This window comes from Petaurus breviceps, unplaced genomic scaffold, assembly GCF_028583685.1.
Source record: "Petaurus breviceps papuanus isolate PSGF00001 unplaced genomic scaffold, PetGlider_PUasm1.0 90895, whole genome shotgun sequence".
Lineage (NCBI taxonomy): Eukaryota > Metazoa > Chordata > Mammalia > Diprotodontia > Petauridae > Petaurus > Petaurus breviceps.
Genome location: NW_027187372.1, coordinates 34,746,786 through 34,764,255, shown reverse-complemented (window position 1 = coordinate 34,764,255; position 17,470 = coordinate 34,746,786). Strand labels below are relative to the sequence as shown.

The window sequence follows — 17,470 nt, the reverse complement described above, 5'->3', positions numbered from 1 at the left end:
TGGGGGGGGGGGGATTACACCCCCATTACTGTCCCTACCTCCACCACGCAGATAAGAGGATGAGGAGGGGATGGAATGCCAGACACCAAGGGCATGTGTTGAAGAGTGGCCCCTCTAAGCCCACCCTGTCCTGCTGCCTCCTGTTCCCATCGCTAGCTCAAGCCCCGGCAGCTCAGGCAGCCTGGATCTCCAAGCCTTGACCCTGAATCCTCCAGCCCCGGCCGAGGTTTCCGTTGCCCCCTCGGGACGCTTAAGGTGGCCGGTTAGGTCCAGCCCCGACTGGCATTCAGGCTGCCTCCGCTATGCCAAACAGGACTTTTCCCTTTGTGGACAGATGCCAGGGGAAGAAATCCAGGAAAAGCGCGCCAGGCAGTGGGGAGGGGAGGGGGGAGAGAAAGGGGAGAGGCAGCGGGGGCGAGATGAGACGCGTAGACTCAGCGGATGGTGCCAGCCCCCAGCCCTGGTGCCGCTGGCAAGGAGAGAGTTAATGCCGCCCGGCCGCTATGATAATGAGCTGCATGGTAATAGAGAGAGAGGGGCAGGCTCAGTAGGCTCTGCCGCCGCGGCTGCTGTAGCTGCCGGGCGAAGAGCCGTCAGTGCCAGACTGGAGCTGGAGCTAGGGCTGAGCGCAGTTCCTGGGAATTTTTCAGCTGGTTCAGCGAGCTAGCGAGTGAGCGAAAAGGGAAAACGAGAGAGAGACTGCGAGGAGAGGCAGAGATAAAAAAGAGAGAAAGATACAAACACGGAGACAACACGCGCACGCACACACACATGCACACACACAGAGACACACACGTGTGTGTGTGTGTGTGTGTGTGTGTGAAACAGATTCCCGGAGGAAATAGGACCGTGAAAGAGTAGAAGAGAAATAAGGGAAGGAAGCGCTGGGATTGCTGATGTCAGAGGGAGCCCGGAAAGTCGCGGTGGAAAAAATCGGAAGACAGGCACTGCTTGGCTCATTCCGAAGAAAAGAAATTGCTACCTACCCCAGCACGCTCACATACACACCCCTCTGGGCGCCCCCTCCCCAAAATCGAGGCAGCCGAGCCCTGACTTCGGGGGTTGGGGAGCCCTGAAGGACTGGAGGAAGGCGCTGATCGGAGACCGGCGGCGGGGCGACTTGAGGAATACAGATAAGTGGCTGGCGGCTTGACGTGGATTTTAATGAATTTGGGCTCCATGTGGATGTTTTCGTCTCCGTGAATCCGAGCTGGGGGCAGGGAGCGAGGCTCCACGCAGCCCCCGGGGGCCAAGGCGAGCGGGCAGCCGGACAGACAGACATCGGCAGGCTGGGTAAGCAGCGGGGTACTCCTGCCGGGCTCGCCGAGCGGGCAGAGTCTGTCTCGCCCTCTCCTTTCCCCAAACCGTTGGCCCCCTCCGCTGAAGGACTCCCCCTGACACACACACACACACACACACACACACACACACACACACACACCCCACTCCACCTTTGGGGCGTACAGATCCTACGGAGAGGGAGGAAGAGACGGGGGAGGAGGGCAGCTGCCTAGGGAAGGAGAGAGTTCGCGGCTCCATTTGGCTCTGCCCACCCCGCCCCCATCCGTGCCTTTCCTCTCTTCCTTCCCACCCTCAAGCTCCGTGCCTAGGAGAACGCCGGGCCACTTTCCTGGTGCTGGCATGCATGTCTGTGTGTGTGTGCTTGCGTGTTCGTGTATGTATGTGTTCGTGCGCGCGAGACAGGACGACCGGCAGTCTCCATCCGTGGGGGGATGGGGGTAGGTGACTGGAGGCAGTCGGGTCGCCCAGGTTTGCAGTTCCTAAGGTATACCTTCCTAGCGGTTCCTTGAAAATTCGAGGCTCAGGTAAAGGCTAGGACTCGGAAGAGGAAAACGTCCTGTCACCCAGTCAGAAAGGGCCTCCCTGGCTTGGTTAAGAAACAGCAGGGAGGGAGGAAATCTGCCCGGATTCTTTGGGAGTTTTTTCTAGTAATAGGCTTCCCGGTCCCCCAACACCACTGCTCCCACACGAGGACTTGGATCTTGAAGCTGAGCAGTCACCCTACATGCAGTTCTGGTGTGGCTCCAGGAGAGATCCCAAAGCACTTAATAGGGGTCAGTGTCTGGCTAGCGTCTTGAGCAACACTTCTGAAGAGCTTCACCACTGTTGGAGTGGTCAGAAGGTAGGATTGTGAGTGTGTGTGTGTGTGTGTGTGTCTATATGTGGTGGGAAAGGTGATGGGCTGGACTGAGATTTTGCCCAGGGTCATAGGGGACACTTTGTGAGCTTTCCTCAGTTTTAAACAAAAAAATTCTGGCCAATGCCTACCTCCTCTCCTCACTCATCCCAAGAACCAGGCCTAGGAACTCTTCCTTTCCTTCATCCTAAGGCACTACTGATGCCATCTGCTCCTAATTTGGAGCTTGGTCTAGGTGGAAGATGTTCCTCAGAATCTGCTGCTCCCCAGGGAATTTCAACCACTTGGTTTGAGAACTGTGCTGTCTCCCACTTCCCTAACTGGCCCACTGCTGAGACCCAGACTCCTTGGGAGAAGGCTATATTTCCATGAGAAGATAACATGAAGTTAGGGCTTCTAGGATATAGTTCTAGAAAATAAGGTTCATTTATTGGGGCTCATCCAGAGAGTAAAAGGACCCTGTGTATTATAGGGTCTCATATGGGCATCTTCAGTCCTGATGTAACAGCTGCCAAGTGGTGGTGTAGGACATGTAGAGATGTGAAGGTGCTGCTAGTATATATAAGGGAGAGAATGGAGGTTAGAGTTTGGGAGTTTCTAGCTGGGGCTAGAAGCAGTGGCATGAAACTATGGATCTCACTATGGGAGAAAACCTACAGGGTTACTAGAGATGACTTCTTAAAGAGTCTAGTGAATTAGGACTACCTCAGAAAGTTAGACCACCAAGGCTACTGGCAGGGATGGAAGACTAGAATGGGAGCAGAGCCCTCCTTTGGTGAGGGAGCCCCACACACCATCATTCTTTGAAATACAATGCCAGGATCCCTTCTTTATCAACCTCCTCCTGGGGTTTGGCATTTTCAGCCTCCTTTCTGAGTTGGACTCCAGGGCCTTTGCTAGAGCACATCCAACAATGAGATCCTATAGCCATGGCTTGGGAAATTTGATTCCATTAGCTATCCCAGCCCTCCCCTCTCTAGCCTCCAGGTGAGCAGATGTCTGCCTCCTGGACTCTTTGTTACCCCCAAGGCACCATTTGATACAAGTATAGTGTCTCCCCAATGACCTGGATGTAGGGGAGGTGGAGTAGGAGGAAGAATCAGGTGGATGCTGCATAGAAAGCAGGGGAACAAGATGGGGAGAAATAGTGTTTCTCTGTGTGACCCCCTTATCGACCCCCCCCCCAATCATGTCAACCCCCTTTCCAGTCTTGAACTTGCCACCTACAAGCCATTACTAGGGAAACTAGCCCTGGCCCACAGCTGATCCCCACCAGGGATGTGATGAGAGAGAAGGTGATTCCTGCTGCCCTCTCTGCTCCCACATGGGCCTCAGCAAATTGTATTAGGATGGGGCAAATTGGCCTGCAAAGCAGCTAAATGGAAATGACATTTGGAGCAATTTGCAGTGGGGATGCCGAGGGGCAGCAGCAACAGCAGAGAAATACCTGAGCTTCATGGCTTGCAGAGGACTAGCCAAGAGAAGCTCTCCTGGCCTATGCCTTGTGTGTCTCTCTGAAGGCAGAGGACCTGGGTAGGGGCAAAGGAGAGTAAATAACTGACTGGCTGACAAATTGTCTTACTCCATTCCCAAACCCCTCTGGTGACTAAGGAGAAATGCCTGTAGTAAAAGGAATCTTCATTCTCACCTCCCTCCTTCCTATGTCGACTAGGATACACCCCACCCCATCTCCAAAGGTCCAGAGTTCTCTCTGTCTCTCTCTCTCTCCAACCACCTGGCGCCAGGGTCTGGAGAATGTGAAAGTTCACCCTTCCCTGGCATCCCCCTTAAAAGGATAGCATGTGGGGAAAATGAGCCCACCTCAGGGAACAGCCACTTCCTGGCCAGGCCCATTTCCCATTTACAAACACGTCTGATTATTCAGCTAATCTTTATTTCATGGGCATGTTGCAAGAAAACACACAAGCAGGAGGGGAAGCCAGTGACACGGTTAAATATACACGGCAGCGGCAGCTGGCAGCGGTCTAAGCGCACCGATTCAGGTAGTATGAAATATTGATGGAGCCCGGCTTGTCACTGTGTTTAGGTTTGTTATATTGTCTGTCCTGCTCACTCTCCCACAGATGCCTTGCTGATGTGGGATATGGCAAAGGGGTCCCCCAGCTCGTCTCTGGAGAGGCACTGCTACACACACACACACACACACACACACACACACACACAGCTGTCTGCATGTATTTCCACATACAGCTGTCTCCACAAGCACAGACTGAGGCACAATATACTTCTGTCCATCCCAACGAATGGAGAGGCAGGGAACTCCAAGCCAACACCCCTGTCACCCTCACACCCCCCCCCCCCCCCATGCACTCATCCCCCACCCAATCATAAAGTGACTGGAGCATTGTGTTACAGTCTGTTAACTAGAAATAATTCAGGACTGTCCATTGGGGAAACTGGTGGAAGCCAAGGCTTTGAGGTGTTGGTGTTTTATAGTTTAGCCTCTCTACACACCACCCTTCCCCGAACCTCCCCCTCCTCAGGGATATTCAGTTATTAATTCATTAGATTTGAATTTTCTAAACCCGCCTCTCCCCCACCCCCTATACGCTCAATTCAAACAGTGATGAATGGACTAAAATCCCTCAAGGGAAACAGTTTTTCACTTAGTTACAAAGATTTCATGCCTAATTAGAGGAAATGTGGGTTGGGGGGCGTCCTTTTTTGTCATTTTTAAAGTTGTTCACCTCCACCCAGCTTTGCTAAGCCCAGGGTTTCCAGATAGGACAAAGAGGAAAATATTGTAAATGGGGAAGGGGGAGAAGGCAAAGAGATTGGGGGGGGAGGGGGAGGATTCAAACCTTTTGTCCCCACCATAGTCTCCAGAGGGTGAATGAGAAAAAGGGTCCCTGTTTCTTCATCTCTCTGCTCAGTCTTCTCTGCTTTCCTGACTCCCATGCCTTGGCATTTAGGCATATGGAGCTTTCCTATCTAGAGGCATACTCTATCATCTGATTTTCTGGGGCAGAACTGGAAGGGAAAAAGTTCTTTGTCTTTGGGAGTTGGTAGGGAGTAAAGAGAGTATGGGGAGTGGGTAGAGAAGGGTAGACCAGGGAGTTAAAAGAAAACACAGTGAAGACAGGCAAGGAGAAAAATTCTTTGCCTCCCCAGGCAGTTAACCATTAACCCTCCTGCCCTGCCTTAGCTGATATCTGCTGTCCCAGTGAAAGGATATCGCCTGGAAACCCAAACGACTAGCAGGTGTTCCACCGGCCCCCTGCCACCACAGACACTTCATGTTCTCCTTTTTCTTCCTCTTCACCCCCCCATCTCCATTTTTTGCTCCCCCTTCCCACATGCACAAACTCTTCCCACCCCCTACCAGCTGTCCCTTCACCCAGGCCTGCCAGTTGTTTGAATGGGAGGGCACATCTGAGGGCTGTCACAAAGCAGTGGAGGAGAATGGACTGAGGACAGAGGGCTTGTTCCCTTCAGGGCTTTGAAGCAGGTGCCTTAGCCAGAGTTTGCAGAAGGGTAAATTACAGCCCAAATTCCAAATTTCTGTAAAGAAGTTTGACTCTCTTTGTGCCTCCAACATGGCTGTTGTTTTGACCCTTCAGGGTATGAGACATTTGCATGCAGCACTGTCCAAAGTTCTTTCAGAAAGTATGGAGACTTGTAGTATGGTGTCAGAGAGATCAGGAAACGGCCAGAGCCAGGCTGAGACACCTACAGAAGCAAGGACTGGTCAGTCAATTAGCACATATTAAGTACCTATACGTCAGTCTCTGAGCTAAACACTGGAGATACAAAGAAAGGCAAAAATGTGAGACACAAGGAGGCAGAAATGGAGAGATATAAAGGAAGAAGACAGGAACAAAACAAGGCAAAATATAGCCAGAGAGACAGAAATAGGGCATGGACCCAGCTGTCACTGCACAGCCATAGTAGTGGGGGGGGGGGGAGGAGAATTAAAGAAGGGGAAAGAATAAGAACAGGAAAGAGAGAGGTTAGTAAAAACTGGGAATGGAAAGAGCCTCTGGGTTCTGTATGAAAGTCCCTTGCGGAGGCTCAGGGAATTAAAAGGGGGAATGGAAGTACCACTTAATGACCACTAGAGGGAGCCTCTTGCAGATAAGGCTGACTTGTAAACAGTAGCTTTTGTGCATTTGGAGGGAGGAAAAATGAGAGAAATGGGAAAAACCCAGCTGTCACTGCACAGAGACTACAAGTGGCTATGTTGTGTTGTCACAAGACCCCAGGGTCCCCGTCTGGCTGAAGGGGAAATTGAAAAGGCGACTGCTAGCCTTAAATAAGACTATGCCTAGGGGATAGGGAGGAGGAGGGGGGAGCAGTAGGAGTCAGGAAGAAAAAGTGGGGACTGCCCAGGAGTGATGCCCTAGGCATGCAAGTTTGCCGGCATCCTGACACGCTGGCCCACTGGGTGAAGGGAGTTTGCCTTTATCTAGAAAAGGTTCTTGGTCCCTCCCCCATGTGCTTTCTGGTTTCTGCATTTCAAACATTCTTGCAGCTCCCTAAATGCAGATTTGCCCAACACTCCCAGGTGGTAAAATTGATCCTAAAGGGACTTAAAAGGGGGAGAGAAATGGCCCTTGCAATAACTGAACATATGTCAAAGATGTATCACGAATTTAATCTTCTGCTTTGTGTTCTCAGTGGGAACGTTCCTCTGAGTTATAATCCACCCTTACATTTCAGCTTGGAGCACAGTAGTGAGAGAGAGCAGAGTCCAGTATCTTTCCTCACCTGAGGAGTTAATGACTGTCTAGTGCAGACATTGGGAAAGCATTGAAGTTGAGGGTGGAGAGAAGGGGAAAAGCAAGGGAGATGGTATGGGAAAAGACCAGAGGGAAGCATCTCTTAACATCTGATCTTATCCCTATACCAAATCTTGGCTTTCCTTTGGCTCACATTTAACCTGGGGGGGAGAAAGAAGAACAGCAAGATATATGTATCATATTATGAAAGTTTAATCTTGCTTTCCCTCAGCTAAAATGACTTTCAAGATGGGAGATTTAGAAAAAAAGAATCACTCTGAGAAAGTTTAGCTTGTCTCTGAGCAAGGAAAAAGAAGAACAGAGGTTAGGGAGAGAGCAGGGACTGGAGAAAATGTCCAGGACAGTGTTCCTTCCATTCTAATGTTATATCAGTGGCCCACCTCAAACACAATGAATCAATGAATGAATGAATGAATGAATGAATGAATGAATGAATGAATGAATGGAAAAAGCATCTGCTAAGCTTATTACTTATGTGCTAAGCTTTGAAGATACAAATACAAAAACAAAACCTGTCCTCAAGAAACTTACATTCTGATGGGGGAGACTACACACATAGGAGGCAGCTAGGTGTTAAGGCAGATTAAGAACTGGGCCTGGAGCCAGGAAGACCTGAGTTCAAGTCCAACCTCAGACACTTACTAGCTGTGTGACCCTGGGCAAGTCACTTAACTTTGTTTCAGTTTCCTCATCTATAAAATGAGCTGGAGAAGGAAATGGCAGACCACTCCAGCATCTCTGCCTTGAAAACCCTAAACAGGGTCCTAAAGAGTCAGACACAACCAAAATGACTGAACAGCAAGTACATATAAGAGACTGGCTGCTAGAGAGGGGATAATTTAATCCTGGAAGTTCCAGGGATGTCAGCTGCCCTTGATCGTGACCTGCTTCCAGAGGTTCAGTTCAAGGGACACTATTACAGCCAGATCCAAGAGAGCCTATCAGAGGATCCCTGGTTCCTTCCCTTCTAACTTAAACTCTTACTACCATTGTGGGGGAGAGAGAGAAGGATCAGAGAGACCACAAGAGCATTGAGGGATAGTATTGTAGTAGATAGAGTATTGACTAGAAATCAAATCTGAACTCTAGTCCTAACTGAAACCATAAGTCATTGAGCCTCAGTTTTCTCATCTTTAACATGGAGATAAGACTGGCAATACCAGCCTCACCCACTTGTTGTAATAGTCAAATAAGATAATGCGTGGAAAGCACTTTGCAACCTTTTTGATGCTATTTAAATATCATTTCTGTCTGCTATTTGAGAGACTGGATTTACTAGATTATCAGGATGGGTGAGTAGCACTGTTTATTATTACATTCAACTCATTTGAGCCAGGGCTAACCTGAATTGGATGAGAAGCTCAGTGAGGGCAGGGACTGGACTCTTCCATGTTATTTTTTTTTAAGTGTGAGATGGGAGACAGGTGCTCCTCTATGAAATTGGACCCTCTGCCATTAGGAAAGATGGGACACCCAGCCCAAGGTTTCTACATCTAGTGTTCAGAGGGCATTCCTTTATGTTGAAGAGGGATTTGACATTATCTACTTTGCTCCAGGAAGCAGAACAAAGACTAGTGGGTGGAAATGATGGGATTCAGATTCATACTCCTTATAACAAAGAACTTTCAGCTAGGTAAAACTGAACTCCTTTTTGCTGGAAGTGTTCTATCAGAGACTGACTGACCAGCAGGGTTCAAATCCTTTTCTTCTTTCTCTCAGTGTGACCTTGGACAAGTCTCTAAGTCTAAATTTCATCTGTAAAATGAAGAGATTAGACTAGATGCTTTCTCAGCTCAAAATCTATCATCTATGTCTTCTATGAGTTCTCAAGGATGTCGCAACTGGGTCCATGGTCTATCTCTAGGATTCAACAATGCTGTGCTTCAGGATTGGCTGGACCTCGGGGGATAACAGGACTGGAGGCTTCTAGAAAGGTAGCTAGGCTGGGGATCCAGAAAAATGCTGTTCTAATCCTGTTATACCACTTTTTAGCTACATGACCTTGGACCACTGATTCTACCTTTTGAGGTCTTAGTTTCCTCTTCTATAAAATGGAAAGACTAGACTAAAAATGGAATCTAAGTTTTCTTCCTGCTCTGAAATCTTAAGCACTCCTTGAAATCTCCAAGTAGTGGGAGTGAGAAATCGAGATTATTCCAAGCCATCTGACCCTAATAACCAAGCCCAGAAACTCACAGAATCCAAACTTTCAAGGAGACTAAAAGAATTGTTTGCTTGGGGAAAAGCCATGTAACATGGTGGTCAACCAGCAAGGAAGGAGAAGGGCAGGGCAGATGGCTCCCTACCTTTGAGGGAGGGGAGTAGAGGGGAGAGAGAGGAGATGTCTGAACAGGCTGTCAGCACCTTTCTTTGTCTCCCCAGTACTTAGCAGAGTCCCCAGCATGTAGTTAGCCCTCAATGAATGCTTGTTCACTGACTAACTCACTGACTAATGCAGTGTTAAAAGATGATAACCAGTCTGTGCAGTGGCACAGACAGAAGCTCTGTGAGGGGATGAAGAAGTTTCCTGATTCCTAAAAGTGAAAGGCTGTGTTGGGTAAATATTAAGTTGACCTGTGACCTCTTACCTCCTGATGGCTCCCCATGCCTCCCATTCTAACAGCTGGGGGATGAAAGATACCTGAAAGGAAGAAGGACTGTTGTCTGAGTGTGAAGGAGGTTGTTTCTCAGGAGGAGACCCCAGACCTGAAGCACATTTTTATTTTTTATGCTATTTCAGGACCCCACAGGACAGACAGGCAGACAGATTGACAGGCACACAGATAAGTAGATAGGTATAGACAGAGAGAGAAATTGAGACAGAGAGAGAGACATGAGAGATAGATAGATAGATAGATAGATAGATAGATAGATAGATAGATAGATAGATAGATAGACAGACAGACAGACAGATAGACAGACAGACAGACAGACAGGAAATTCCTGTCTTGGAATCACAGGATTTAGAGTTAGAGTGGTACAGTGTACTGTTAGATTCAGAGTTATGATAACCCGAGTTCAAAACCTGTCTTCTGAGACAAAATTCTTACTAATTATATGTCCCTGAGAAAGTCACTTAAGCTGTTTGCCTCAGTTTCCTCATCTGTAAAATGAGGATAATAACAGCATCTACCTCACAGATTTGTTGTGAGGATCATATGAGATAATGCTTTTGCAAAGCTTAAAGTAACATATAAATATCAGCTGTTATAATTATTAATAAGGCCGGAAGAGACCTAAGAAATCATGTGATTTAACCCCTTTGATTACAGATGAGGAATCAGAAATCCCCAAGAAGTAGCAAGACATGAGTAACATAGTAGTCAAGAATGTAACCCATTTCTCCCCATTACAAATTCTAAATTTCTTACTTTCTCATCTCTTTGCCTGTCTTTGTCATTTTTTTCTGTGGGGTTTGGAACTGGGAGCCCCACGTGGTTTGCTAGTAGCCAAACTACTTAAGCACTTTATCTTGGTGTGAATGAATTGGGCCTCAGAGTTACACATTAGTGGTAGGGGGCTGAGGGGGGGGGGGCAAGCAGGGAGCCAGAAGGGTTGAAGAGAAAACAGATCAACTCAATAACAGAAGTCTGGGATCACAGGATGGGGATCTTAACACCTCCAGAACAAAGACCTCCTGCCACACTTACCACCCCTCACACCTTTCCCAAAGGTTTATCAGTCTTTCCACACACACAATTAGGCTTCTGGTCCTACCTGGGGAGAGTGGGGAGGAAATAACCCAACATCTTTGAAATAAGACACATATAGGAGACAGGACTAGTAAAGGTCTCTTGCTGGAGGGAGCCTCTGAACAAGAGAAAACATTATGCAATAACTCAGAGGTTGAGATATGGAATATCATATTTGTGGAAAGGCTAGTGAGCCCTTACCTCTCTTACTATTTCAATTGTTCAGTCATTTGAGAATGAGTCAGAGTAGTGACTAAAAAGCTAGTCCTCCAGTAGAGATAGACCTGGGTTCAAATCCCACTTCTGACACTTACTGACTGTGTGACCCTAGGCAAGTGATTCAACCTCTTAGTCCTCTGGGCAGTTATCTAAGATTATAAATGGTGGGAAAAGTGATGATGCTTTGGTAGAGCCTCTAGTACCAAAGAAATCACAGGCTAAGCTCCTTTTCTTACAGTGAGGATATGGAATGTTCATACTCTACCCAAAATTCTGAAGGGGGAGAGGGGAGAACTCAGCAATCAGAAAAAACAACTGCCCCAGAAATGGGAAGCTTCCATTCCCCTGCATTGGTTTGGAATTTGTCTTCAATTTTAATTCAAAACATTTGTTAAACACTTGGCGTGTGTAAAGCACAGTGCTTCATTCAAAAGTAAGATTTGTATAAAAAGCCACACTCAGGAGAGTGCCATGGTTATAATGGGCATGACTTTGTTCCTTGAATTCCAAATAGCTTTCAGCTCCAAATATCCCCATTTCCTCCAACTGATCGTCTCCTATGGCATGCTTTTCAATGAATTCTCTCACTATCCTGGTCACTCTCCTCTAAATACACTTCCGCTTGTCAAGGACTTCCTAAAACATGAGGCCCAGAAGTAAACACAATGCTGTAGATACGGTCTGACACTGGCAGATCTCTGCAGGCCTATTTTTGTTTTTCTTACTATGTGTTTATGTATTAAGCATATTGTCATTCAGTCATTTAGTCACATCCAATTCTTGGTGACCTCATGGACCGTGGCACGCCAATGGGATTTTCTTGGCAAAGATGCTGGAGTGGTTTGCAATCATTCCTTCTACAGTGGATTACGGCAAACAGGTTAAGGGTCACATAGCTAGTAAGTGTCTGAGGCCAGATTTGAATTTAGGTCTTCCTACTCCAGGCCCAGAGCTCTATCTACTAAACCACCTAGCTGCCTCCAAGGCAAACAGAAGTTAACTGATTTGCCCAGGGTCACACAGCTAGCAAGTATGTGAGGTCAAATTTGCACTCAGATCTTCCTGACTCCTAGACAAAATTCTATTCACTCAACCACCTAGCTACCTCATTAAGTACACAGTAAGTCCTTAATAACTGCTCATTGACTGTCATATTCCTCATTCTGGACACTGTGTCTTATTTATTTAACATAGCACAGGGTCAAATTAACCTTTTCAACTTCTCTGTCACACTTTCAAGTGATTGAGCTTACTACTACCCCCTAGGCCATTTCCCCCACAGAATATTGTCCAACCACACCCCCTCCATCTGGTGCTCTGGTGGTTGATTTGTTTTAACCCCAAATGGAGGATTTTTTCCTAGAAAATAGTCAGTAAACATTTATTGAGTGTCTACTATATGCTGAGCACTATGACTTTTATTCCTACTTACTTTCATCATGTCAGACTTCACCCAATTGCTATAGTTTATGGAGAAATTATTTTGGATCCTGACTCACTCATTCAAAGTGCAAGCTATCCAGGAGCATGTTTGTAAATGTTTAACAACTGGCTTTGGGGACTGGGGGAGGAGAATATACCTAAATTTAATCTGTATTGTTGACATTTTCTCCATCACTTTCTTAAGGCTAGACAATAAACAATGATAAATCAAGCCCTAATTTGTAGCGTTTGACAATTCCTGAGGTTGAAAGACTCACCCTGGAAATCTGACCATCAGCTTTTCAGAGCCCCTATGAAGTAGCACCAGCATGACCCTGTATGCCTCCCAGCTTTGTCTCAAGTACAAAATTTTTTAAATGGATAATCATGCCACCTGTGATATTCATTGATAAAATGCAGAACAAAACAGGACCTAAAATAGATACTGGGGCATATATCCAAGTTAATGTCCATTTATTATATATATATTGATGAGATGATAGATTTAAAACCAGAGGGGACCTTAAGGCATAGTGTGTCAAACTTCTTCATTTTACAGTAGAGAAAATTGATGTCCAGAGAATCATTTGCCCATAATCCCAGAGATAGTAAGTTAGCAGAGACAGGATTCAGACTCAGTTCTTCTTACTCTAAAGTCATTGATGATTCTACTACACTTCCCTGCCTCCCAGTCATTGTTTTTTTCTGAGTACTCTCACTAAGTGATTCTATGTTATCCATAAGGATAAAAACATGAAGGTATTTGTCAGGACTTCAGCTGAGATCCAGCTATATTACATCTAAAGCCTTCTGCTGATCTACTTACCAAGATACTAATCCTTCCCACAAAGGAAGTGAGGTTAGTCTGGCACAAGCTGTCCTTGATGAACTCTTGCTGGCTCTTGGGCATCTCCTTTTTCCCTTTCTAAATGCTCACAAACCATCCCTTTTGTAATAAATTTCAGAATTTTTCGAAAGAATGAAATAATGGTCACTGACTGACAATTTGAAGATTTATCCCCTCTTCCCACTTTTAAAAATCAAAGTATTTTCTAATTTCCTGTCCTCTGGCACCTCTCTCATAACCTGTGATTTTTCAAAGATCAACAATAATATCTTTAAATTATTGTCACAACTTGGGAAATAGTTTGCCCCAGCTTGGTGACTCATTGAGTACAACTAGGTAATTTCTTACCATCTCCTCACTTATCTTAGGTCTTAACTCCCTATTAATGGTTTCTGTTCTGTCCTCAATACAAAGATCATCCTCCTTGGCCAAGAAAACAGAAACAAATAGAAGTTGAGCAATCCTTCCTTCTTTCCTTAAACATTTGCCCTGAATAGCAGCAATGCTATCACTCTGATCTTTCTCTTGCTCCCAAAATGGTTAAAGAAGTCAATTTTACTGACTTTAGCCAATGACATACTTTAACTGATTCTGAACCATGGCTAACGCATATGGGGCTTTTGGATTTTTCTGCCTTCATTCTCATTTACCTTATTCTTATTTTCATTTCCTTTAGGTCTTTTAAAAATATCTGAGTCAGTGGATGAGTTCCCAGTTCATCCACGTCAATCTCACCACAATTTCCTCCTTTGTTATACCTCAAGACTGTTTGTTGTTGTGTTATCATTCTTGAGAGCATTCCATCTCCCTGGGTTTCCCACTTGCCCTGTAGAATTTTAACTCATGGGTCCCTAACTGTCCTTCCTTTGAAATCTTTTCTCTTAAAAGTTAGGATGAGGGGTGGCCAGGTGGCTCAGTGAGTAAGAAGGCCGGCCCCAGAGTCTGGAGACCTGGGATCAGTTCCAGGCTCAGATACTCGGCACCCACACAAAATAACTGGCCGTGTAACCTTGAGTAAGTTACTTAACCCTAATTGCTTTAAAAAAAAAAAAAAAGTTAGGGTGATTATTCTTGAAGCAATCACTTTCTTCCAAGGTTCTCATCATTCCTAGTTAGGCAACAGGTTCCTCCTTATTTTTTAGAATCAGGAGGTCTGGAAATAACAATTTCCTCTTTGCCTTCTGCTACCTTTGGAAGAGTGTAGTTATCACTAAGGGAAGACAAGATTTTTATCAGCTGCTCTGCTTTTGCAGAAAGAACACTCCAGAAGATATCAGCATAGTTTAAATTGTCCATCCCTACAAATAATATCTCTTTGCCAAAATTGTTATTTTATTCTAAATATATCCATTCCCTTCTTCTGGTCAGACAGTCTGTAGTATACTTCTATTACATCTCTTTTTTTTTTCTTCCACTGTTCTTTACCCAAATGCTCTCTACCATGCTTGTGTCATAACATGAAGACCTATTCTTAAAATAAACTGTCACTCCATAAGATTGATCTAAAAATAAATTATAATAATGTGTGTTACTACATTCTCATTTCTCTGGACTTAAGCCCCCAAGAATCATCACTTCTATTATTGTAGTATCTTTTGTTTTGCTTCTGATCTAGGTGACATTCTCAGATGAGGACTCTGGACATCACAGCTGACATTCATGTGTTTTGGGTTTTTTTTTTTTGCAGTTTACAAAGCATTAAAGATATATGTACATATATGTGTATAGGTATACATATGGATTTATATATATTTGTATATGCACATACCCATATTCTCATTTGATCCTTATAACAACTCAGTCAAGTAGTTATTATGAGTATTACCATTCTTATTTTACAAATGAGAACACTGAGGCTCAGTGAGTTTAAAGAACTCACCCATGGGCACACAACTACTAACTAAGCAACAGAGGCAACATTCAAACTTAGGTCTCTTATGACTTTATGTCCAGTGATATCTCCACTATACTGCATGGGACAGACATCCCATGAGCCCAACTTCTTGTTGCCAAGCAGGCGGAAGGAGGGAAATTTTGTAGTATCTCTGCTTGCTTGCCTCTTTGCAGAAAGCACTCTTTGGGAAATGGACATTCAAGGCTTTAGTCCATCCATTTCATTGGATAAAGTCTCTGACTATGAACTGGTTATGGTTTTTATGACCCTGGATTCAGAAGATTAGAATTAGGAAGTCTAGAAATTTTAGAGTTTAAACGGATTGGGAGAGAAAGGGGAAAAAATATGTAGTGACTTAAGAGGCAAAAGAGTACCATTTGGGGGCAGTTTGATTTGGTGCTTGGAATCAAATCTTGGGGAATGCCCATTGTAAGGGGCTGGACCCAGATTCCAGTATTGGAGAAAGGCATCCATAATCAATTACCCTTTAGAGAAAGAGATTACAAAATATAGAAGGCTGATGACAGGTGTTTTTCCAGGCTTAGAGGGCATCCCATTGTCCCCTCCCCAACAAGCTAGAAATGGACTTTGGCTTCCATTGCTTGAATTGTAGAGAGAAGGTAACTGATTGCCAGAATCAGTTTTTCTTGCCTCCTTTCAAACCCCATGTGCCCAATTGATGTCTTCAGGACTGGATTATTACAGGAAATAGGTGAAGCAAGCTAAACTTTGGTGCATTTTCCTACTAATTTCTTCCTCCCCTCCCCATGTAGCAGATGAAGCATGGTGCAGTGGAAAGAAGAGTGAATTTAGTGTTAAGTTCAAATTCTGGTTCTTAGACTTTCTAGCTGCATTATTTGGAGCAAGCAAATCACTTGACTCTAGTCAAGTCTCTAGTCTCTAGTTTCCTAGTCCGTGAAATGGAAACAATGACACTTGAATGACACTCTCTCACAAGGTTCTTTAGAGGAATATTGTTGTTGTTATCATCTGTTCTTTGTTCTCAAAAAGGACCAATGATATCATGAGGGTAATGTTTTGTGCAAAAAAACACAAGAGGAAAGTACTTTAAAAACCTTAAAGTACTATCCAAATATTAATTATTAGAACTCTACTTGGAAGTCCAAGAGTGGATAAGAGACATAGTCTGGGTCACATGGCAAGTTGGTAAACAGACTCACTACTGAGACTTTACTAGTGTTTCTTTGCTCAGTCCTATAGCCCAAGCAGCCATCCCAGTGTCTTCTCCCCTCCCCCAACCTCCCCTTTTCTGGACCTTAGGCCAGGCGGGTGTTTCAGCATGAGAATAGCTAGCCTGTCTCAGGAAATTGTCACACCAGCAGCTCCTCTCCCAGCATTCCCAAAGGCAATGGAAGTTCATGCTTGAAAGCTGACCAAACTTTGACACTTTGGACATGACCATTGGCTTTCCAGTACACTTGATATGGCAGGAGAGATGTGGAAAGACACTCATGACCTAAACTGTTCCAACTAGCTTCCCTTCATTTGGACTCTGCCATTTGCAGTCTGTGACTCCATCATGGACAGCAGCTGAGTGGTCCCTGAGGGCCAGGGCAAACCTACTTTGTGTTGGGCCTCTATAAACTCAGCTTTTACAACTTTAAGAGGGGAAAACAACAAAGTGGGCAGCTGCCTAGAGACTTGTTTGGGAGGGGGAAGGTAGAACTTTCCTTATTCTTGAGCATCCTTGGTAGGAGAGAGCTCTGTTCCAACTCTGAGCTGCCATCATCCACTTAATCTCTGTTAGCATTGGCACTATGCACTGGATGAATTTAATTAATGCTTTTCTGTGATGAGACTGACTGATCCAAAGAGGATGGGGCAGGGAATTATGGCCTGTTTTCCTGGTTTGGAGACACTATCCTCAACTTTATTCCCTGGCTGAGCCTCCTACCAGGTAGGTTCCAGCCTTGGGACCCTCCAGCTTTGGGGGGATGATGCTGGAGATAGTAGCTGCAAGGGGAGGTCCAGAGGGCTCAGAAAGAAAGAGTTAAGGGTCCGAGGGCCAATGGACTTCATTATGGCACAGTAGAGATCTCTGGAGGCACAGGATCTGGGTTCAAATCCTATCTCTGTCATTTAATACCTGTATGATCTAATCCAATCCATTCCAATAAACATTTATTAACCTTCAACTAGGCATTTAACATCCCTGAGTCTGTTTCCTCATCTGTAAAATGAGGGTCAGGGGCTAGACTAGGTGGCTTCCTTTGGAGCTCTAAATCCTTTGACAAAGAACTGAAAGATAAATGAAAGCCTCTTTCTCCAATTTGACCCTTAATACAGTGGAGAAAAAGAGGGGCTTAGAAGCCATAGGAATAATACTCAGAACTGGGTGTCCATGAATTAAGAGCTGTTAACCTTCCCAACTAGGATAACTGGATTTCTCCTCCTAGACAGCTTCAGGGCAGGGGTGGGGTGCATGGGCAGAGTAGCTAAACTGATTAGAATGATGGA

The 17,470-nt window shown here is 45.3% G+C and overlaps 1 protein-coding gene across 3 annotated transcripts in view; it reads left to right on the top strand.

Moving 5' to 3' along the window:
- Positions 1-473: 473 nt before the first annotated feature.
- The window catches only part of PLXNA2 (plexin A2), a 319,997-nt gene continuing 303,000 nt past the window's right edge, over positions 474-17,470 (top strand). The window contains exon 1 of one of the 3 annotated variants that reach the window (XM_069074756.1): positions 474-1,293. The gene's annotated coding sequence lies outside the window, so the exon portion shown is untranslated. Of the gene's footprint in view, positions 1,294-1,321; positions 2,144-17,470 lie in introns of those variants that run through there. The other 2 variants (XM_069074758.1, XM_069074757.1) reach the window with 2 other exon arrangements.